This window comes from Lonchura striata, chromosome 5 (genome assembly GCF_050655825.1).
Source record: "Lonchura striata isolate lonStrDom1 chromosome 5, ASM5065582v1, whole genome shotgun sequence".
In the NCBI taxonomy this organism is placed as follows: Eukaryota; Metazoa; Chordata; class Aves; order Passeriformes; family Estrildidae; genus Lonchura; species Lonchura striata.
In genome coordinates, this window is record NC_140707.1 from 26168087 (window position 1) to 26191103 (window position 23017).

The 23017-nt window shown below is 42.7% G+C and overlaps 1 protein-coding gene and 1 long non-coding RNA gene across 6 annotated transcripts in view; one reads left to right on the plus strand and one right to left on the minus strand.

Annotated features, from left to right (window-relative positions):
* Positions 1-23017, plus strand: part of OSBPL5 (oxysterol binding protein like 5) — a 174130-nt gene that overhangs the window by 16038 nt on the left and 135075 nt on the right. For 2 of the 5 annotated variants that reach the window (XM_021526753.4, XM_085581491.1), the window contains exon 1: positions 21899-22038. The exons of 1 other annotated variant lie outside the window; for it this stretch is intronic. The gene's annotated coding sequence lies outside the window, so the exon portion shown is untranslated. Of the gene's footprint in view, positions 1-21898; positions 22039-22517; positions 22680-23017 lie in introns of those variants that run through there. 2 more of the 5 variants (XM_021526764.4, XM_085581490.1) reach the window with 2 other exon arrangements.
* LOC146767310 (uncharacterized) lies at positions 1064-23010 on the minus strand. Its single transcript, XR_014955968.1, has 3 exons — positions 22886-23010; positions 1548-22184; positions 1064-1470 (listed from the first exon to the last, which is right to left on the minus strand). It is a non-coding gene; the product is annotated as an uncharacterized LOC146767310 (long non-coding RNA).

Here is a 23017-nt window from a genome sequence, read left to right on the forward strand (position 1 = left end):
AGCAGAAAGAAGCAATTTCCTGTAGTTATTTTGTCAGGGCCATAAGTGAATTAATCTTGTTCAGAAAAAAAAAAAAAATGAAAATCAGCAAAACACTTTGAAAAAATGTCTTGATTTTGCAAATAATTCAGGGAAGAGTGGGATAAAAAGTCTTATCACAATATATCTCAAATATTCTTGACCAATATATCCTTTCTTATCAGACATTATTAAGTTACATGTAGACCTGAGTAATTTTATCTAGCCAGGGACATATTTTTTAGTCTTCCTTTTTTATTAATCAACTCTGTATGGGAAACACATTCTGCTTTGCAAAAATCTAAGGCTATGTAGAGTTAGCAAGATTGTTCTGCAGAGGGTACTTTGAGTGCCAGAGAAGCCCTAGAGCCATGGAGAATGATTCCTGTGTGTCCTGCTTCCCAGCTGGGCTGGCAGAAAAGCTGTCTTGATGGTATATATTGCACTGCAAGACAACCATCTTCTGGCTAAATCACAGCTCAGTATGGTGTAACCCTGCTGAAATGGCCAACATGACTCAGAAACCCTCAAGCTTTGTCCTGGAATGGCTTCCACAAACAGGAAGCCAACCCTCAAAGAACCACACTGATGTGCACACACCCACTGCTAATTTGGGCACAGTAAGTATCATCCTGACTCATCTGTTGGCTTTCTCTGCCACTCTTTCTGGAGGATGAGGATTGCAGGTTTTATGGATGGTGTTTCTAACAGGCAAATCAAATGCTACAAACATGCAGAAAAAGTCACATCCCCTTCTCACTACCATAGTTTCTACATCATCCTGACTGAAAAGAAAAAATTATAGTTCTGGAAATATATCTAGAGGTAGGTTCCAAGGGGAAGAATATTTAAATTTATTTTTATTCTTGTAATTAGATGCCTGAGAAGGGACAAAAATCTCTCTGTGAGATTATAAAGTGCTTACCAGTTAATGAAATTGAATAAAAATCAGGAATGTTAAGTGATGACGTTACATTCTCCATTAATTTGCTTTGCACTCATTCATTGTGAACCTCTTAAAAGAGCTGGTGATTGAAAAGACATATGTCTTGAAAGCATAAGGATTTATTCTGGAAAAGCATCTATTGTTAACAGTCCCATGTGAAAACCATCTAATTGTATCATTGGTAGCACTGGGGTCTCATTTATCTTTTTGTAATTCCAGGGTTTAGTTACATTAGTTTCTATTTGTACTGGCCAATCTCATTCAAGCTGGAGAAATGTTTCCTCTCTAAAAGGCTCTTTCAGGGCAAAAAGGGCTATAGGAAAAATGAGAGAGCTCTGTACTCTGGAGAAATATCTATCTCAGTTCTAAGGCTGGCACGAATCTTACAAATCTCCCAAATCCTCCCTTTAAGCCTTCCCAGCAGGTCCTGACTCTGAATGCTTCCAGGTGTGGGCTCCTCATCCAGGGCTTTGCTTCACTGCACAAGGCATCTCTAGAAGATGTGCCTAGAAGAAAAGGCAGAAGAATTAATGTACAAAAGTAGCACTTTCCCCGTTTGTTGGCTTGTGGTTTTTAATCTCACCCCCAAAATCTTCTGGAAGTCAGGTGGGGAAATCTCCAAACAGGAGGCAGCCAAAATCTCTGTAAAGAAGGTGGCTTAACATAAACTGTGATGGTGACCATGCTGAGCTGATGTCCAAAAGAAATGTGTAGCAAAGATGAGAAAGGCACACAGTTTGCAGACAGAAGGCAGCATCTTAAACACAAAGTATGTTCTTTTTTATATCCATCCTCTGGTGCACTGCAGGCTTCAGAGAGCAAAGTTTTGCCCAGGCTTTGTGCTAGGCATTTCTGGAGTGTCTCTGATGGTTTGTCTTCTATTTTTTATTTTATTTCTCTATTTTTATTTTGTTTTTCTTTGTACTGGACTAGACAGGATTCAGAAAAGGTTTTGCTTATTTTAACCCCCCTTTTGGGATGAGGAAACAGGCCAGCAGCAGGCAGTTTTCCCAAACATTTATTGAAAACTTTCAGCTTCAACAGCTCCACATGTGTCAATGCTGAACAATAAGTGCCAAACTAATTTTTTGCAGGTGGATAAATGAGGTGTCTGAGTGTTTGCACATGTGCCCCATTTATTTCAACTGGCACTGTAACATATTAGCTCGAGCCATAGGCCTGTGCCCCATGAAAGAAAGTGAGGTGGAATAAATCACTGCAAAGCACTGATGCTCCTGAGGTAGATTTTTTCCCAGCTAGCTGGAGATCAAGTATTGCTAGAGCAGACTTCATGTAGCAGGGCAGAACAAACCTGTCCAAGGCTCTGCGTATCTATTTACTCAGAGATTATTTCAAAGATTTTACTATGTGAAGGCTTACAGCTCCTGGGAAAGGTAAGCTTTCCATCTGTACTCCTAAAGTCCCAGTGCAATGCCATACCTATCATAATTTTTCTTCCCTAAAATGAGGGGTGGGACAAAACTAAGGGAAATATTTCTCCTATTTCAGTGGTGTTTTGGAGTGGTTTAGTCATGCATTATTAATGGTAGCCAATTAACCAAATGGTTGCACACACTGAGTTTCATCAAGGTTTAATGACAAATGCCATGGACTAATCACCATCTTGTTTCTGTAAATTGTTAACAGTTATGCACAGCACCCAAACTCACAAAGGTGTGTGCATCCTCCCTGCCTACCCAAGGTGGATCCTCCCATCCACAGCATCTCCTCAATTCTTTACCTCTCCCAGGGCTGTTTTAGTTCCACACTCCTAATCCTGCACTTTGGTCCCAGGCCCTGCTGCAGGTGCCTGTGGAAGGTGCAGGCAGCAGTGGGAAATAGGGGCTTGCTGCTCTGGGATGTGTGTTTGTGCTGGGCTGATTAGCACCAAGCAGCTCCATGGTGTTCAGTCTAGAACAGAGAGAGAATAAAAAGAAGGCACTCCCCAGAACCCAGTTTGACTCAGGAGATGAGAAAGTGCATGCAAGGAGATTTGAAGAGACTGTGGTCAATGTGGATCATCAGCCAGATGTGGGAAACTGGCATTGCTTTTAAAATAATATAGGCCTGAGGTGCTCACATTAGCCTTCCTTCCTTCTTCCCTGAATGATGTCAAGGGTAAGGAAACTTTTATTTAGCTTTTCAAAGAGGTAGATCCTGACTACATGAAAGGTTTTGGAGTTTGAGGGTTTTTTTCCCCTGTAGAAAATTCCAAGAGGATTTTCTGTGTTGGAAAATCACAAATTGACTGAAGAATGGCACTGGGAAAAAAAGGTGAAGATATGTAGCACTGGGCTACCAAGAAACTTTCTGGTTTGCTGATTCTGTAAGTATCCCAGTAGAAACTAGCTCTGAAGCAAGCTGTTCATCTTTTTATAATTTTGTCTTATAGGGAAATTTAAACACTGCTTGATTATCAATTCTGATATCCATTATGTTGGAATGAATTAGTGTGCTATTTTGTGAAGTAGATACAACTAGTGAGATTGAATTCCTCTTTTATTTTTTAATGGGCGTTTCTTAGATGTCACTCCAGTTCTTGCAACTTGAAAAAGAATGTAAAATAATTTGGTGTGTTACTGAAATGAGCAATGTTAAGGCATAACCCACCCCATAATGGGTTGCTGTCTTATGTCAGCTTCACTTAAATGAGAGTGAAACAACTACTTTGCTGAATTGAAGTATTTATTATTTAGGCATGCAACAGCCACTCTGTTACAGTAGTAACAGTCTGAGAATCCCAGGTCATCCTGGCAATTACTAGCTGCTTCATTTATTTGTGGAAGCAATTTGTATAATTCATTAAGTATCTTTAAAGGTAACACAAGAAGTGTGCTGCATTTTAGCTTTTTGCCCAAGAATTTTGACTGTATTTTGGGCTCTGACCCTTGCAGAGTCATTTTTTGCTGATGGAAACAGAGTAGGAAATGGGTGAAAAGACAAATTCTCTTTGTCATAGTATAGCACAGTGTAATTTCTTGGTAAAAGGTAACACCATTTGTTCTAACAGCTCACTGGCAGTAGCAATTTACCTTCTACTATATTCTAGTAGATACTCTACTAGTATCTGATTTTGACCTCTTATGCATCTTTTACACTACTGTAGTTTTAAGATTCTTAAGAGCATTTTGATTTAGGCACAAATGCAGCAGTGTGATTAAATCAGGATGAAGCATCTACTTAAAGCTAATTATGTACTTATATATGCTGCTGAAGATGACTTTCCTACTGATTTATGCAAGGGAAAAATTGAGTCCAAAAATGCATATGAAATAAGACAGGTATCTATTTCTTTTGAGATACCATATTCTTTCTCCTCTTTTTTTCCATATCTCTGTATAAAAAAAATATCTTTTTTTTTTTCATTTTTAAAGACTCAATAATGGTGCTATGTGCAGCTATGCTGATGTCCCCAGATTCATGCCAGTAAGTCAAATCTCCATATGCTTTCTATCTTTCCTTAGCAGTCTCACTAGGCCTGCAGTATCTGTTGAAGCTGTTTTGCTGCTTGAACAGATACTGTTAAGAGCAGAAGTTCTAGAAGTTTTAGTACTTCTGGTTAGCTTTTTGTTGTTGTTCTGCCTTCTGGAAAGATTGATGTTGACAGAAACTATTAAGTTTTAAATTTTTAGTTTCCTTCAACTTAGTGATGATGGGACACTCACTGCTGTTGCAGAGCCTGTGCAGGATGTACCAAGCTGCCAGAACTCAGGGAACTCTGCTCACCCCTTTAGGAGAGCAGCCTGGCTCTCTGCTTCAAAGCTGTGGAGTAACAAGGCAAGGCCAAAGCTTCTGGGCTTTCACAGCACACTCTGATATTGGAGCACTTTTCCCCTTTCTACTGGTCCAATGTTTTCCAAAGCCCAGTGTGGGCAGCCTGTGAGTCCCCAGGGAGCATCTGTTCAGCATGGCTAACTGGTACCATCTGTTGTATAAGGTGGGAAGTCTTTCCATGTGGCAGGTTAACTTACAGTCCCTCACAATCTACAGCTATGGAGAAAACAAAGATAATCTGTGCTCAAGGAGAAGCTTAGTGACCAGATTGCTGCAGTCAGGACAATTAATCTATTCCTTAGTTCAAAGTTTATTAAAAACATGCTGCTTTTTATCACTGATGAGCAGTGATAGTCAATCACAAATATTAACCCAAACCCCATAATAGGCCCTCTGGCACACTGCTCTATACATTGTGCCAAGTGTAGTTATAATTCTACCCTGGTTCTTTGCTGCCATGCCCTTGAGCTACTCATTAATATTTGTGCAAAGAGTGCCTAAAACATAGACATGCCTAAAATGTGAGCACACCAGAGCACGTGTCGATAGCCAAATTATGGGCACCAGTGGCACATGGTTCTCTGAGGCTTGAGTGAGGATAGGCAGCTCAGCTTGCCTTTACCTGGGCCAACATTTTGCCTTCCCAGGGCTGACACATCCCTGCAAGTGGGGCAGAGGGGCACATGGCATTCTGGGCAGCCTGTGCAGGGCACACAAGAGAGAAGATGCTCCCCTGGGGACTGAAGTGTTTCCTTCCTGCATGCCTGGCAAGGCAGCAAACAGAGGATCCCTTCTGAGCCATATGCAAAAAGAAGGCATACCCTGGTTTTGAGAGTGGAGAGAGCAAAGTACAGGACTGGAAGGTCTGAAGCTGGAATGTGGTGGGCTGTGAAGGTGCTCCCCAGACCTCCCTCTGGAGCACTGACCCATAGCTGCCAGTGAATCAGTGCTTCCAGAAGAATAAAGCAGGATGCAGCCTATGGCAAAAATTGCAAGTAAAAGAGCTGTAAAAGGAAAACGTGCAGAGTTCTTGAGGCCAGCTGAGAGCAATTTTTAAAAAAGGTCAAATGTAAATCATAATGTTTAGCTTTGGAAACATTGTGCTCTCACAAGCTGCTTTCATTCGTGTATTTAGAGAAACAACGCAGTGTGTTGGGGCCTCAGTTTGGGTCCGGCTGCCTCAATATCATGAGTGAACAGTAATCATAAGATTCTGTCTCTTTAAAGTAGAAAAGCCAGAAAATCTTCTTGCTGAGCCTTCTTGTTATCACAGAGGTTTACAATTTATGTGGTATTTGTCTTAAAACCCTGAAAAAAGGAGTGACAGCAAATTTTGTTCAGATGTGCAGATAAGCTCTAATATATGGGAAAAGCTCTCTGTGAGCTCCAATATATAGATTTGCCTAAGGAAAAAAAATCCAGACTTATGCTATAATATCTATTTGGGAATTTATAAGAGGGGGATAATACTCTAGTTTGAAAGGAAAGTAGGGGAGTTTTGAAGGTAATGTTTTCTCCACTGTCCAAACCAAGAACCACAGCAAGAGGACAATTCCCAGAACTGGTCCCATCAATTTAGCAAGACCTCATCTGCTTAGGAGCAAGCATTAATTGGTGCTGATTGTAGCAATTTACTTATCTAGTGGTGAAAACAGATACACAACTCTGCCCTTTGGAATTAGACATTTGGATCTCCAGGCCAGGAAAGAAGCACATGGAGATGTGGACTCCTCCTGAGCCAGAACACAGAAATGGAGACAACTCTCTCCTTTATCTTCAGCTTCGTGGCAGTGTTCATAGGAGCACTTAACCCTGAGGCAAAGAGGTCAGCCTTTGGCTCCTGCCGAGAAGAAATGAAGGGATCCAATAGCACAGCAATCCTTTAGTCTTCTTTTCTTTTTAAGCCATGCATGATTCATGGGTTACATTAGAATCCCTCCAGCAGAAGGCCACGGATCATTAATGCAGAAGTCCATAGGATATGTGACTTCTTTCTGCCTTTGTTACAAATCACATTGTCTACCTTGCACATAGCAAACTTTACCTCAGCACTCCCCATTTACAAGTAAATTCTCTGTGCTCCAACGTGTCATGTTAGACGCACCTCCTGTACAAGGAAACCACCTCCTGTACAAAGAAACCCTTCCACTTCAGGAAAATGTGCACTGATGAAAGCAGTCAGTGTCCAGGAAGAGTTACACAGAGCAGCTTAACTTACACCTGGAGCAGGTCACACTAATGTAGTTGCTGACCCTCTTTGGGCACAGAGCACAGCATCCATGTCCTGTCAGCTGCCCTGGGTGGAGAGGATGCCCTTCTGCTTCCTTTTTGTTCAGGTCAGACAAAAGGATGTTTTGTGCTGAACCTGAAGAGAGATTTTAAATATTTTTTTTTCATTCACTGTGTGTTCTCTTTGTGAAACAGTAGCTGCAAAACACATTAAGAACTGTTGTCTAAGATGTCTGATTGGATAGTAAAAAGCTAAATATTAATAAATAGGCTGGAGCAGACAGGAAATACCTGTCTGAAAAAGTACCAGATGGGTCATCAGTGGAGCACAGGGTGATCAAAGGTACATTTATTTGCAATAGACTATGCACAGAGGAAAATGAGATGTTTCTACTTGTCTGAGTGGAGGTAAATTTGCACAGTAACACTGAATTCTGGAGTTATATGTGTGTGAGTGCTCAAGATCAGACTTCTTTGCTAAATGTGCTCATTTTCTCAGCTAATCTTCAGACTGCTCATTGAGCTAATACCCTGCCTAGCAAAGCCTACTTGTCTTCCCAGCACATTCCCCTGGGAGTGGATAAAATGGTGACTTTCCCTCTGCAGCTGATGTGCCCCTGTCCTTTATGACTGGGGTTGCATGGGAGTGGGAATTGCAGTCCAGACTTTATAGTACTGCCAGAGTGAAATACAAGAGTTGTGCCCTGGAGTCCCACCACAGATGCATCTAAAACCTAAGATAACATCACTGTCACTAAAAGTAAGATATTTCAATATAAACTTCCACCTTCATTCTTGCTGCTCTTATAGGGAGCATCCAGCTGTTCAAGTGTGATTTTTTTTCTCCTCAGTTAGCAATTTCAGGAAATCAAAATATGTGTTGGGGGAAGTGAAATCTTACAGATTTGTGGCCATCTGGGACTCATCTCCTGCCCAGTCTCCAAAGAGATGTGCTTTTCAGGACCAGGCAGCTGTATTTGCATAGAGTTTTTGGTGGGCTCACCACCTCTCAACAACTAGCTTCCAAAAGTCTCACTTGACTCCTACTTACAGGTAAAAAATGCTGCAGAACAACTAAGATTGATTTGGTCTATTTTTGTCCCAGAAGGTGTCACTGAAGAGCCAGGAAAGGTGGAGGTTTAGTAAGTTTTAACTGGGCTTTTGACTGCAGCCTCAGGAGTGGAGCCTGGAGGTTGGAAGCAATTTGGAGTCCCAAATTCCTGTGCCTGCTGTGGACTGAAGATCTGGAGAATTTTGCATCACAGAATGAATACCCTGAAACTTGCAATGCTGTGTTATTTCTCAGCTAAATCATCCCACATCCTGTAACAAAACGAAATCATTCTTGGGAGAGGTGGTGGGAGTTTGGAGGTGTTTTTTTATAACATATGTTTAAAGAATTGTGTTCATCTTCTTTCTCTCTGCTCTATATTTGTTGTGTCAATGTTACATTATAAATAACACATAATTTAAAATAATATAATTTAAGATAATTTTAATGTCTAGATCTTTAGGCCTTTTCTTAAGAACGGGAGGAAGAGCTGGGATTTCCAATTGCTTTGCTATGATTTATTATGCATTATCGGTAGACATGGAAGTAGCACAGATCTGGCCATGGTGTAAGAGGCCTCAAGCAGCTTGTACTGTGAATTCCACAAAGAACAAGTTACACACAGCAAGCTGGGTCTCCTCTCCATTTGGAAAATGTAGTTTGAGTTACTGTTTTAAGTCTTTTCTCCAGTGTTAAGCATTTTAGGAGACTTGATCTGATCTATAAAGCAGATTTATGAACGCAACTCGCCTCCAAGATGAATATTTGAAAGAAATTCATCATTGATGTGGCCAGAGTAAAAACCCTCTCAAAAGGGATATTGAATGCTCTGCTTTTAGCCAGTCTCTTAACTACTGCAGACTGGGCTGTGATTTGATCTGATGTGGGGGGTAAGATTACCCTACAGCAGTCTACTGCTGGTTGTTGGTTCCTTCCCCAGGAACATCTGCTACTGTCTGAAGTAAGTCCATTATCCAGTCCAGGGTAATGGACTGGATTATTGCATCCATGTTCCCATTCGTGGGCTTAAAAAAAGTAATTGGAGGGTCTTAAAAAAAAGAAAGAAGACAAAAAAAAAAAGGGGCGGGGGGAAAGGGTGGGTTAGGTGATGTTGAGCTCTATAGCTGGTAGATTTCTAGCCAGTTCTCTGCTCTTCAGAGTACTGATATTGCAGATCTCCTCCTTCCCCTAGTTTCCAATAGCATGTTCTCAGCTGAATTAGTTTGTCTATAGATTAATACAGCACAGCTCTTTGACATATTGTAGCTCTTGGAGGTGAAAGAACAAAGGAGGGAGAATACATATTTCCCTGACCAGATGAACTACACCAGATGAACTACAAAGTGGCTGCAAGTACTTTTAATGGCAGAAATACCATAAGCTCATAGGAATGTATAAGAAAAACTTATTTTGTTTCAATAAGAGGAAAATGAGCTGAAACCCCCACATTTTTAACAACATAATAGAGTGTACACAGTGACATTCTGCTAAAAAGTTTGGTGTCACACTGAGAGAGTAGAGCAGAGGAGACTTGCAGGTTTCAGTGCTGGAATTTTGCCATTTAATCTTTCCTCTGGTAGATCAGCACAGACATTGCATAGCCTCTGTGCATTGTTATCCACAGAAATAAAACCTATAGGAATTTGTTCAGCCGTACTCCCCACTTTACTGATTCATTTTTTATTTCAGCTTCTAATCTGCTAAGGATTTCAGCCTTTAGCTCAGGGTTATCAGGATGGCATTGTGAGTGGATAACATCTGTTTCAGCTTTCATCCATCTAGAACACAAGCATTAATCACTAGAAATGGAGTGTGAAATGGAAAGAAAAGTTAAATGCACATTTGATTCCGAATGCTCTTGGAGGAAATGTCTTTCAGGACCTGACCAGAGGGAGAACTTCACTGCACTATAACTGGGTTTGCCAGTGCATCTTACATGAAAAGCTGGTCATTATCTGATAGAAATTCTGCTCATTTCAGTTTATTTTAAAGGCTCAAACCTTGTCCTGTCTAATTTAAAAGAAATGTTTCAAACAACTAATCCCAAAACAGTGCATCTGTTCAGCTTAATTTGGTTGTGCTCATCAATAATGCTTCTCTTTTCATCTTTTCTGTGCCCCAGCTCATATCTGGAGCCCCAAGCTGTTGCAGCCTCATGCTGCAAATGGATAGCTGTGGCCATGCTTTCTGGGGGTGCTGAGGAATACATAACAAGGACTAGGAACAATGTGGGACCAAGACACACTAAGCTGACTCAATAGGCCTTTTCCATGCTGAGTTTGCAGATTTTCACAGATGCTGTAAGGAAATTTGTTGATTTTCTACTGGTCTGGCATGTGTCATGGGCGCTAGACTCTTACATTTTAACTCTAAGAAAATTATCAGCCCTGCCTTGATGGCAGCAATTAAGCATGAGATGCTGTGATCAGAGTTAATTTGGGTTGTTGCTGAGCATGTGTACTTCCCTGGCAGTTGCATGGAAAATGTTTACAGCACAATGGGCTGGATTTGCTCAATTTTTGAGGATTTATGTGTGCCAGGTACTCTGTCTGCATTGGAGATCGTGTTGGGTGGTGGTTCTGGAAAGCTGGAGATGGAAGATGGCTATATTCAGACCTAGCTGAGGATACATGTTTGATATGCATTCCCTTTTGCAGAGGTTATTTCCAGCTTGGCTTCTTACATCACTGTATGCTCAAAAAGCAGGCAGTAATTATCTTCTGAACCTCTCAGAGAAGGCTTCTCCTAGAACTCCTCCAAAACCACAGAATATAATTCATCCACAGTGGTCAATACTACCTACTTCTGTCATTTTAAAACCTCTTTTTCATCAACAGACAGTGAGTTTGTCAAGGCATAATTTCTGTGCAGTGCAATTCAGCAGATTAGATGTCTCCTTTAGCATTCATTTCCCTTGTCATACTTTGAGACAAACTGTTCACAGCAACTTGATGTCTCAAAGTCCCTGAAGAAAGCCATTGTAGCTCATTAAAAACATCCCAACAAGCCCTTGCCCATCCATCAGGTTAGTGCTATAGCTCTGGAAGCATCCTGTTTCCAGATCCTAAGAAGGATGTCTCTCTGGGGACAAGAGAAAAACCTGTTAATGAAAGTATTATTTATCTAGCATTTCAAAGCTGAGCCCAACCTTAATATTTTCATTAAAATTACTTCATTTGGTGCCCTTCCTCTGACTTCTTTGCAGTTTAACTGTAGGTAGGCTTAAATACATTCATTTTATGCATAGCAGCAGCCGAGTTCATTTTGTATTCTGGGAAGTGTTTCTTCGGGCCCTCTGGTCCTTTGATTTCCCTGTGTGCTTTGTAGAGACATGAAATAGTTAATGTTTACTCATTACAGTCACAATACTTTTCATCTGAGCTGGCATCTTTTCAAGTGAAGGGAATGTCATCCAGCAGAGATCAGTTCAGTCTCTCCTCAAACTTGGTGGATCAACATGGGATAGTTACAATAGAAAGGGAAAGAGAGAGACTTTGAACCTCTTTAATTAAATCGGCAGTAGTTCCCAGGAGGACACATTGTGTCTAAAAATCAAGGCCTGTCTTTTTTATTGTAAATTACTGCATATGCTTTAAGCTATTCTGACACCATCCAGTCTTCACCTAAAATCAGAGTGTCCACCCTGGTCTCACATGAATCATCTCATTAGAAGAGTATAACCAGGAAAAAACAACTGCATAGACAAGCTCACAGGTATCTATTAATATTCATGTTGTGTTTAGGAAGATCCTTTCCCATTCTAACAGATAAGAATTTGCTTTTACAAGTGAGGTGAGAACACGCCAAGCAACTGCCAGACATTGAATCCTTTGTGTTTTCTGGAGCTGATGACATTTATCTGTGCTTTGACTAAGAATTGAGAGTCTGCCATTTCCCCAGGTAATCCTTTCCTACCTTTCCATCCCCAGCTTCCCTCTACCAAGAAAACTATTCTTTCTGCTGAAAAAAAAAAAAGTAGAGAGGAGAGGGAAAGAGAAATTTTTTGCCTTATGCTTTTTTGGGTTATATTATTTAAGGTATGTCTTACTACTCTTATAAAAAAGACATATAAGGACATTTCTTACTTGGTTTTACTTCTGCAAAAGCCTAAACAGAGAATACCATCTCTGACTGATTTGTTTATTATATAAGCATAACTTTTCTTCTTTGTAGGTCTTTTTAGATTTGAAGATTTCTTCCATTCTGAAAACTGGTGCTTTTAGAAACTTCTTGTGACTTTTAAAGGGAGGGAAAATCTAATGGACTCAGAGGAAAGCAATAGAAAAGGAGTCAGTGACTATTTTTCTGTACAAGTGCTGAAGTGAAATACTGAACTGAAATAAAATATTGTTGTTTATATCAGAATAGGAGTAACTTCAGTTCTAGACATGGTAGTTAAGACATCAAGAATATAAAATGTATATAATCAAAGTCTGTGAGAAATATTTCATTCTGCACATGAAGAACTGAAGGCATGAAAGCTTGCAAAGAGAAATTCATAATCTGAGGCCAGAACCAGGACCTGGTCTGGAGAAGATATTTTCTTCACCAGATCCTTCCTTCCTTCCTTTGAGTTCTATGTTCTGTACCAGCTCAGAGAACAGACTTCTTGAAACTACTTAGTATTCACCACAGATGACAGCCTTGTAATTTTGTGAAAAGTAACATCTGTTCAGGGAGAAACTGTGTGTACATGTATAAGCAGCTTTCCAAGACATGTATTTCAGAGAAGAGGGAACAATTTTGCTCAAATATCCCTAAAAATTACCTGCCTTTTCAACATAATCCAATGACCCAGAACAATCTTCCTGGGGAAAGAAAAAGAATATGTGATGATGTCCAGACCCCCAGCTGACACCAAATGATATTGCTCCTTTACAGATCTACTCCATTATGGTTTTGCTGCCTGATAAGAAGAATCTCCTGTCAGTGGCAAGTGGAATTTTTCAAAACCAATCTATATGCTGGACTTCCCTGTGGCTTTAACCAGCAGAGCTTTGCATCACTGTCACTGCTGATACAGGCATCCTGTGAGCATCCAGAACTCGGCTGAGTTTCATCTGCTTTCACTGGACAGTTTGACAGAGCTGTGAGGAACATGAAGTTTTTCTGCAGAAGCACAAGCTGGCTGAGATGCTTGGCGCAGCTCTGATGAAAATAGGATATATTTGAAGGTTTTAATATGACGCCACAGCTGTGAAGGTTCATTTGGATTTTGTTCTGCTTAAAAAACCTCTTTTCCCAAGGGTTACTTGAGGTACTTTTGAAAAGCACTATCAAATTAGCTCATCATATTCAAATGTAATTATTTGTTTCACTCAGAGATCAGCTAAAGAGAATATTTTATTCTACCCATTATTCTTCTCTCTTCTTTCTAGCCATTGGGAAACAGGACAAGGATTAATTGCATGTCAGAGTCTCCTGTTCTGGGTAGCAAGAGATCATTGATGATCTTAACTCTGGTTTCATTCCTATATACTTGATGAACATTTCTCCTTTAATTGTACAAACATAAATAATAACACTTTCAACGAATACATTTCATATATTTGTGTATTTTTTTTTTTTTTGCAATTCCTTGGTCAATGTAACCACAGGTAGCATTTGTTGTTCAAACCTATGGTATGTTTTTCATTGATTGCCTTTTAAAGGACATCTGCTCTTACAAGTTGGTCTTACTTTTAATGCCTGTATCTTTACCATTAGAGTTCAAAGTGAAAGGCTACTACATTTAACATACTTCATCTTCAAAACAGTGGCACGAAACCACCATGTGACAATAGGTGATTGAAAAAAGCAACCTTTGGTCTCATGGCAAGGCTTCTACCCAGTGGAGGCCTGGTGGAATGTGGGGCTATGGTGTTTCAGCTGTGGGATCTGCTTCCAGCAATGTCCCACATGGATTAGCTGCTCCACGCAGCTGTTTTCCCTTGGTGCCAACAGGGACAAATATCCTGACCTTCACAGTCACGTATAATTGAGGGAGCATAACACAGAAGGGCTGAGCAACATGCTCCAAGGCTTGTGCAAACCTAAGGAGCTATTACCAGTAGATAAGATGACATGTTATCCTAAAATCTGTGTCTTTGCATTCAGGATATTTTTTTGCTATCAGTATCTCCTTTGTTTTTTTCAGTCAGCAGCCTCTTTGTTTCTCAGATGTCACCCTCTTTCTTTTTCAGACAGATCAGCAATGTGGTTTTGAGGCAAATATCCAGATCATTTTTATTTAGTGCTCTTTGATTCATAGCCAGAGCAGCCTCAGAGTACATGCACCTGGAATCCCTTTCAGTGAATCAGCATGGGAAGATGCACTCTAGGAGCATGCCTAATTTGCTGCAGTTGTTGATGGATGCTGACTTGATGGAACCAGACTAAAGATACTCCAAAGCCAGTTCTCTGAAATGCAAATAGTGTGCATGTTGCATCCTCACTACCAATTTCTTTGCCTTACAGATGTGCTCCTGCTTGCTAACGTAGCAGCAGCATGAGAAAGACACACTACAGCATGCCTGCTTTCAATGTATGAAGGGATCAGGAGACACAGTCACTGACTGGGGAACAGTAAAGTTCATCAGGGCTGAAAACAGCTAGTACACACAAAATTTAATTTGCAAAATGATGGAGCAACTACTTACAGTTCTCTGTGGCCACCATCAGGTCACCCATGTGGACGTCATAGTTCCCAAGGTATTATCCCACTATTTCAGGACTCCAGGAGTAGCTAAATCAAGCCATCCTCTGTAAGAGTGCCTTTGTGTTGGGACTGCAACAGCACAGATCTAAGTGACTCTGGGATGAAACCAGGTTTGTGACATAAAAGGGGCAGACAATTTGCTCTGGAACAAACCTTTATGTGCCATTCTTTTGGGCTGTAAGTCAGAGCAGTGTCTCTATAGTGTTATATCTGTTCTCAGGAAACATTTTTCATCCTGGCTCCAGTATTTTGTGGTTTATTTCTATAATTGTAACTTGTGACTGTAACACTGGACAGGTCTCCCTGTTTGAAGCAAAAGGATGACAAAAATACTGGCATCCCTCTGTGCAGACAAGCCAGATGCCCTTCAGAAGCAGCAAAAAATATTATTGTACTTTTTCTTCCTGATCTCCTTTAAGCCCCTGTGGGAGTTCACTGGAGGCATCAGCAATAACAGAGTCCTTAAAATGAATTGTAACAGCCAAGGAGAGTTTTTGTTTGATCACAAATGGAGTCCAGAAGATGAATTTTGGAGATGAGCAGGAAAGAAGCTGTGAGAAGTTCCATAATTTATTAGAGATGAGCTGGCTACAAGAGTGAGTCAAGAGTCAGGAAAAATAAAAAGGGTCAAGAATGAGAACAAACACATCCTGGGAAGCAGAGGCAAGCTCGGGAATATGATACAGTGTTATTACAAAGCTACTAATAGAGCTGATTTGTGACTCTGTGGCCTGACCTCCAGATCAATAGTATACATCGAGTGTCAGGAGCTAGATTCAATCATCGGTAATTCAAAATGCCTCTCTCTGGAGAGAATGAAGTAGTAAACAAATAGGAATTAAGCTGTGACTTCTGTCTGTCTAGATCCAGATCTATCTATGGACAGAGCATTGATCAGTCAATACATAACTATGTGTGGAGAGACTGGTACTGGTCCATATGAAGATCTGTATGTCTATGTTTATGAGCCTGATAGGAGAGTCTTTTATAGAAACACATGTGTTGGACTGAGTTTGCATGGCCAAGCTTTTGGTACATGGGAGATACAGAGGTGGCTGCTGGGAGAAGTTGCTGGCAGTTTCCTCCCTGTCCAGCAGAGGCAGTCCCTGGCAATTCACAGATGGAAATGTCACTGGCCAAGTCTGGCCCAACTGCAAGTGGTGGTAATGCCTCTGTGATAGAATATTTCAGAAAAAAATCACTTTTTTAGGGAAAAAAAAAAGTGATTGCACAGTTGTAATTGTGGCCAGAGTGGAATGAGAACATGGAGAGGAACAGCCCTGCAGGCACCAGGGTCAGTGCAGAAGGAGGGGGAGGAGGTGTTCAGGTGCTGGAGCTCAGATTCCCCTGCAGCCTGTGCTGCAGCCCATGGTGAGGCAGCTGAGCCCCTGCAGGCCATGGAGATCCACAGGGATGTAGAGATCCCACTGCACACCAGAGCAGGTGGATGCCTGAAAGGGGGCTGTGACCCTGTGGAAGGCTCACAGAGAGAGGAGCCCACCTGGAGCAGCCTCTCCATAGTGAAGAAACCCCATGGAAGAATGACCCATGCTGCAGCATGCTGCAGAGAAGACTATTGCCCAGGGGATGGACTCACATTGCAGCTATGCTAGAACTTCATTTGCACACATATTTATATGGTCAGATTGGATGGGACTCCATCAACCTGATGTAGCTGAGGATGTCCCAGCTCATTGCAGGGAGGTTGGACTGGCTGACATTTAAAGATCCCTCCCAACCCAAACCATGCTATGATTCTACTTATGGATATGTTTACATATATAGGAATGCTTTTGTTTTGTCCTTTGAGACTTTGTAACAGCTATCTTGCTCTGTAATTAGCTTGAAACCTGACCAACAACAAGGGCTATTGGAATGCTTTTGAATACCAAATTGGTTTTGTGTCATGTCTTATCAAGGGTTTTGAAATCTAGCCCAGATTTCACTGGACAATTTGTCAGATCCTGGATATCTCGGCTGCTTTCCAGACAGCTGCAGAAGGAACTTTGCTCACCAGATCAGCTCAGCATGTTGGGCTGTTCTCTGAGATGATACTTGCAGTTAGCTACTGGCCAGGCCTCTGGGAGCAAATAAACAGCAGCCAAACTCTTTGATCTCTTTTTCACACCAAAGCCATTCAGCTTAATTTGCTGGCTTAGACATTTGGAGGAACATAAAATATCTCCATGGTGCTTGATGTGAACTGGCTTCAGTTGAACAATAAGAAATCAGGAACTTGGGTAGTCACAACTAAACATCATTTAACTCCAGCTGTAGCAAGACCCACATATGTGGAACAGCTTTACTTCCTAACACAGACCTTAGTTTGGGGTTCCTGAATGAGTCCCCTTGAGATAGAAGTTTACATTGGTGAGGGTGCAGGGTAGGGAAAGTAAGGTCTGCCCTAGAAGTCTTGTTTAATATAAGATACACAAGATCACAAACAATTTCTCTGGAGTGAAGTAGTTGCAATGGCATTGTATTTAGAGTCCTGAAAAGCACCCTGGAAGTTAAGGTTATAGAAAGCAGGGCACCATCCAAGCATCTGATGGACAGAGAAAATAAACCAGGTAGAAGCATTTGGAATCTTTTGTCTTTTTACTGTCAGGTTTTTAAAGCTGCCTATGAAGCCTGTGCTACAAGATCTTGCTGGAGACTTTTTCCTGAAAGCTCAAAATCTTGTTTGCCGGACCACCAAAGCTGTGAGATGCTTGTGAGTGCTTTGGAGGTTTGGCCCACAGGGTGAAATTGCTAGCCAGATAACCTCTTTGCTGTAACCCAAGCCCGAGCATGGACATGTGGAAGCTTTCTGACCACACAGTGTGAGTAAAGAAAGACTTTCAGGTTATTTATTTACTCCATCTTTTAAAGTGCTGTTCCAGGCAGGGCCAACATCGCCAACATCCATCATTCATAGAAATGTCTTCTAAGATGAGCTCAAGGCAGTCCATAGGGTCTACTGCAGATAGGAAACAACAGAGCAGAAAAGGAGATGGAATATCAAGCAGCAAGATCTAAACAAGGTCTTAGAATTGTGTTATCTGCTCAGCTCAGCCAGACTGACAAGAAGGATGGGAGCTGACCTTTGATACTGTACAGTGAATATATTAGCCAGGAGAAAAATTCTTGCTAGCAAATAACTCAGGAAAAACTACCTCTGCTAACAGAGACAGAAAAAAAAACCCAAACAAAAAAACCCCAGTCAGAAACATCATCTCAGCAGGGAACACACTAACAGAAAGGAGCTACCACAGCAAACAGAAGCAGAGTCTGCAGTATCAAAACAGTGTGGCATCCTGCTCCTTTTGATGCTTGCCCACTGCCAGCTGTGAAGCCTTCATGCTGCTGCTTTTATGCTCTGCAATGTGACATGAAGCTCTTTACAAAGTAGATACTCTCTGTACCTCTTACTGGGTCCCAGCTTTCAGCAGTAATCAGTCACTGGAAATTTTCTTCTACCTTTTGCCACAAGAGGACTCCAGTCTCCAGTGGCTCCTGGAGAGATGGTTGTGGTTTTTCTAACTAATTTCTCCAGAGACCTGTTCCAGCAAACTAGCAATTAGGATCCTGGTTTAGCAGCAGCTCTGTTTTTCAAAATGTAAAATGAACAAACATGTTTTTTCCAGAGTTCTAAACAGGCAGACTACTATTTGTTTACAAGAAACTCCTGCTCTATCCAGCTATGGCATTGCATATTTTTGCTAAGGAACAATGCACTGGAAAACACTTGTGGGTAAGAGTGATCTTTTTTCTTATAATTAATTGTATACAGCTGTGTTGAAGCTTATGACTAATGATAAAGACCCATGTTTAATAACATTTTTTTCACTCATTTGTTTTAAGCTTCCTGCTTCTTGTCTCACTATGTGCCATGAGCTTAAGGGCAAGTATCTTACAATGCTAACAACCATTCCTATGATGTCTGATTAATGTGGTTATGGCTCTAGAGCCGTTGTAGTAATTATAATGATAGAAATATGACCCTCTACATTTTCATTTTAATAGAGACCCATAAATATATCTTATGGCTTTTATGGCATTTAACTATCTAGTCATGAACAGGAGCTTGTAGAACTATTGTAACTATGTTGTGAGATGTAGGAAAGCATAAAATGTAAGTCTGCTGCACTCTGCAAAATGAGTATGCATTTACAGTTCACATAGGTGGGGGAAGAGGAGCTCGTTCAGCAGTTGTGAAAGGTGGAGGACATGAAAAGGAAGATGCAGGGCAAAGCACTGCAACGTGCTGCTGACCTTAGAGAACTGAGTGATCTGTCTGTTGCTGCCGCTCACCTGCCTTTACTACATTTCTAGACAATTTACCACAATTTCTAGACAATTACCATTTACCACAATTTCTAGACAATACTGATACTGTGTTGTGTAACATCTCCAAGGGTTGCCATAAAAAGACAGGAGATACTGCTTTTCAGTGTTCTGACTGTTAAGGTCTTTGAGTTGCATTACCTGATTGTAAGGACTGGAGTAACAACAGCTGAAACAGCCTGACTAGACTCTCCCAGCACTAGAATTAAAGCTTATTGTGTTTTGCTGCTTTTGTTACCCTGTTTATGATAGAGTTCACACCAGTTTATAAGCCCTTTTAGGACAGAATTTTGTTTGTGGTAGGAAAGTTTAGTGTTGCAACCACTGGCAAATGCCCAAAGGAAATACCACAGCTGCAGACCCCCTGAAAGGAATGCTGATTTCTTGCAAAGGAGAGCTGAAACCAGAAGGGTCCTCAGCCCCAACTGCAAAGTACATCCATCAAAGAGCTTCTGTCAAAGGGATATGTGACATCTGGGGGACACTGATGAATTAGCTTTAAGCTAGGGAGCTCAGGTGGCATTAGGACACAGCAAAGCCCACCCCAAATGCATGGCTGGGTTATGAGCTCTGTAATCCACATCTACCCACTTAGGGTATTTGCATGGACTGCAGACAGCACATAACCAGCAGATGTGTTTTCTGAATGGCTGTTAACAGAATAGACACTAGAGGGCTGTGGAAATGGTCTTCAAAAATATTAGTGTTTGCTTTGCTTACTCCCCATATTCCTGTGGGTGACTTATTAAGGAGGAGAACAGATCTAAGTCCCAGCTTTGACAGACAGGGAAGTGATGGATTGCTCTAACCCAGAGTCTGAGGACCCATCTGGTGCAAGGTCTGAAGACACAGCAAATTCAAGTTCAGGGCTCCCTGGACCATTAGAAATGCCATGGCTGCACGATGCAAACATCAGTCTGAGGTAAATTTTCTCTCATTTTCTCCAGTTTAGGGACAAGATTTTGACAATTTAACAGCCAAGTATTCTGTTCTGTGTATCACTAATGCCTCATGAACTGTCCTAGAGCACATAGGAAAACCTAAAGTATTATTTTTTATCAGGGTCTCTGTTTTGACAGAAATAATTTTAGATGCTCAGGTTTTTATCAAATTAATGTTGTGTAGCAATGTGGCAGTGAACAGATTAAACCCTAGTAATCATAGAATGATTGCCTGATAAGAAAATAATTTCATAAAAAATCTTTAGCCAAAACACTTTTAGAAGGGTTTTTTAAAATGTTCAAAACAGAAATCCCTGGGAAGTGAACTCTTAAGGCCCACTGAGATTCATGTAGGGTGCTAAAAACTGTAGATGTCTGTACCAAAGTAGCTGAGAAGCCATGGTGGGACAAAGCCAGTCTGGATACAGACTGCTGGACCAATGTCAAGACTGTGCTTTAGTTAAAAAGCCATTTGCACCAGACAAGGTGCTGGCAAACTACCTGGCTGCATTTGAGTGTTCCAGCTCTAAAAGCAGAAGGATGAAGGGAGCGGAGGACACAGAAAGGACCCCAGAAAGGACAGGAGGTGACAGAGAGTGAGAAGGCAGCATGAGGCAGGGTGAGCTGCTTCATGCTCTAAGAGGATGTTGCAACTTGGCAGTGCCCTGAGCCAGGGTGATGAGAGGCCTTGGCATCTCCATGCAGTGCCCTGCCCCATTGCACAGTACAGGCTTGCCCTCAGGGTAAAATTTTGGTGAGGATTAAGTGAAAATCCCGACCAACTTGAAGGCAGCTGGAATCATGACAACTCTCCACACCTTGCAGATGATGGCATAAATCACAACAAATACAGGTGAACTTAGAATCACCTGCCCTATGCAAGTGATTCAGGGGCTTATTTAATGCGTAGAGAAGGGCTGTGGTGACTCCTGAATAGTATGGACAGCTTAGTCTGTGTGGGCTGTTCATGGTTTATGCTGTGTTTATAGTGTTTCTTTCCAGGAAAGAGCAAAAATGGATGGTGATTTCTCCCTCCAGCACCATGCTCTACTAGCTAGGTATAGTATTTTCTCTCTATGTCCCATCGAGCTCACTAGGAGAAAATCAGCTACCTCTACTGGCATTAGGTACGTGGATATCAGTGATGCAGGGTGAAGCCTTGCATGGGCTGGAGGCAGTAAGAGAGAGATTGTGCCCTGTTCCAAGTTGAGCTTGCATCTTGGGATGAATTCAGGATTTTTCATTAAGATCTGGGAGACCTTTTCAAGTAAAGTTGCTGCTTTTTAGTGCTGGAAGCTGGCTTCCTGTGTAGTACAAGGAACATCAGAGCTAGTGATCTTTGTTTTGGTTCAGCCCCTGCACACACTAAAGAGAAAAAGGATCTGGATTTTTCTGTGAAGGGTGGGGTAGTAAAGCATTTCAGGCCCATGATTTAATGCTTCTGGTTTCAGAAGCATGAGTCTGAGCTTCATGCTGTATTTTGCACCAAAGCTTCGGCTGTACATGGGTGATTCAGACTTTAGTGATGCAAGTCAGACTCGTGTTGGTCACATTATCCCCTCATGTGATTTTTGGTTTCAGAAAGTTTGGGTGCCTTTTAACTTTGCTACCCCTCTTCCCATGGAGATGAAGGAGGTGTGAAGTGCTGTTTGGCTTACTGTTCTTGGTCCAGTGCTGAACCCTGGGACCCGCAGAGTGGAGGAGAGAGGAAGCATCAATTAAATGCGTGCGGCTGGGTCATTCTCTGCCGCGATGCTTTACCAGATATTCTGCTGCCTGTAAAGTCATGCCTCCCCCGAAGGGCAGGCAGGCTGAGGCCAGGGATGCGATGATTGGACTGTCCTCCTCGTCTGGAGGAGCTTAGGGGTCCGTGCTTGCCATGGGATTGATTTTTCGCTCTGGATGCACAGGCGAAGCTGGGAGCGTGCCCAGCTGCGTGTCAGGGCTGCATATTGCACGGGCGCCTTTGAGGCACGGCGTCGGCGGAGGCGTGTGGCTGGATGCTGAGACAAAGTGCTCCTGCAGCTGCACGGCTTCAGCGCGCTGATTCCTCCAGGTTGGCTTTTCTCCATTCTCTTGCGCGTGGCGTCAGTGAACCCCAGGGATGGCTTGCTGCTTGCTGGCCGGGGGGTCCGCCTGATTCTTGTTTAAGGGGTTGGTGTGGTTTTGCTTTATTTACTCTGCCTTGGCTTCAGGCTCTCCCTGTGTCGAGAAGAAAGACACAAACTGCGGGGAGTGTGGGGGGGAATAACAAACCGAAGGGAGCCGAGCTCCGGCCGGGAGAGGCCGAGGCGCTCCCCGGGGGCGCTCCCGCAGGGAGCCGAGCACCGCGCCCGCTCCGCGCCGATCCCGCCCGGATTTTGCACGTTTCCTTCCCCCCCGTTTTTTCTTTTCTCCCCTCTCCTCCGTTTTTATTTTTTCTCCCTCTATTTTTCTTCTCCGTCCCCCCCCCTCTTCCCTCCCTCTCTCCCTAGCGTGGTTGGATCAGTCTTTTGGTATTTCCTGCCGCCGCCTCCCCCGAGCAGCTGTCCGGCCGCGGCCCGGCGCTGCGCGCTCTCCGTGCGGCGGGGGCAGCGGCTCGGCGGGGCCCACGCGTGTCCCGCTCCCGTCCCACGCGTGTCCCGGCGATGCGGCGGCGGCGGCGGGGCGCGGCGTGCTGAGCGCGGCACCGCGCGGGGGCTCGGCCGCCCCGGCCAGGTAAGGCGCACCGGACATCCCCCCAAAGCCACATCCTCCCCCGAGTCCCCGAAGCTGTCCTCCCCAAAATTCCCTGTAAAAGCAAATACCGTCCCCCCTCCCCGCCCTAAATTATTCCAATAAATCCATTCCCCCGCCTCCCATGCTAGCTGTTCTTCCTGCCCCCCGCGCTGCCAGGCTGCCTATTTTTAAGTATAACGTGGTACCTCAGATTCGGCTTGCGGGCGGCGTGCTTCCAGCGAGGGGCTGAGTGCTGGCAGCTCTGGGGGGGTAACCTGCTGCCTGTGCCCGTGCCTTGTGCCCAGGTTGTGCGTCGCCCTTTCTACGTGTGCCTTTTG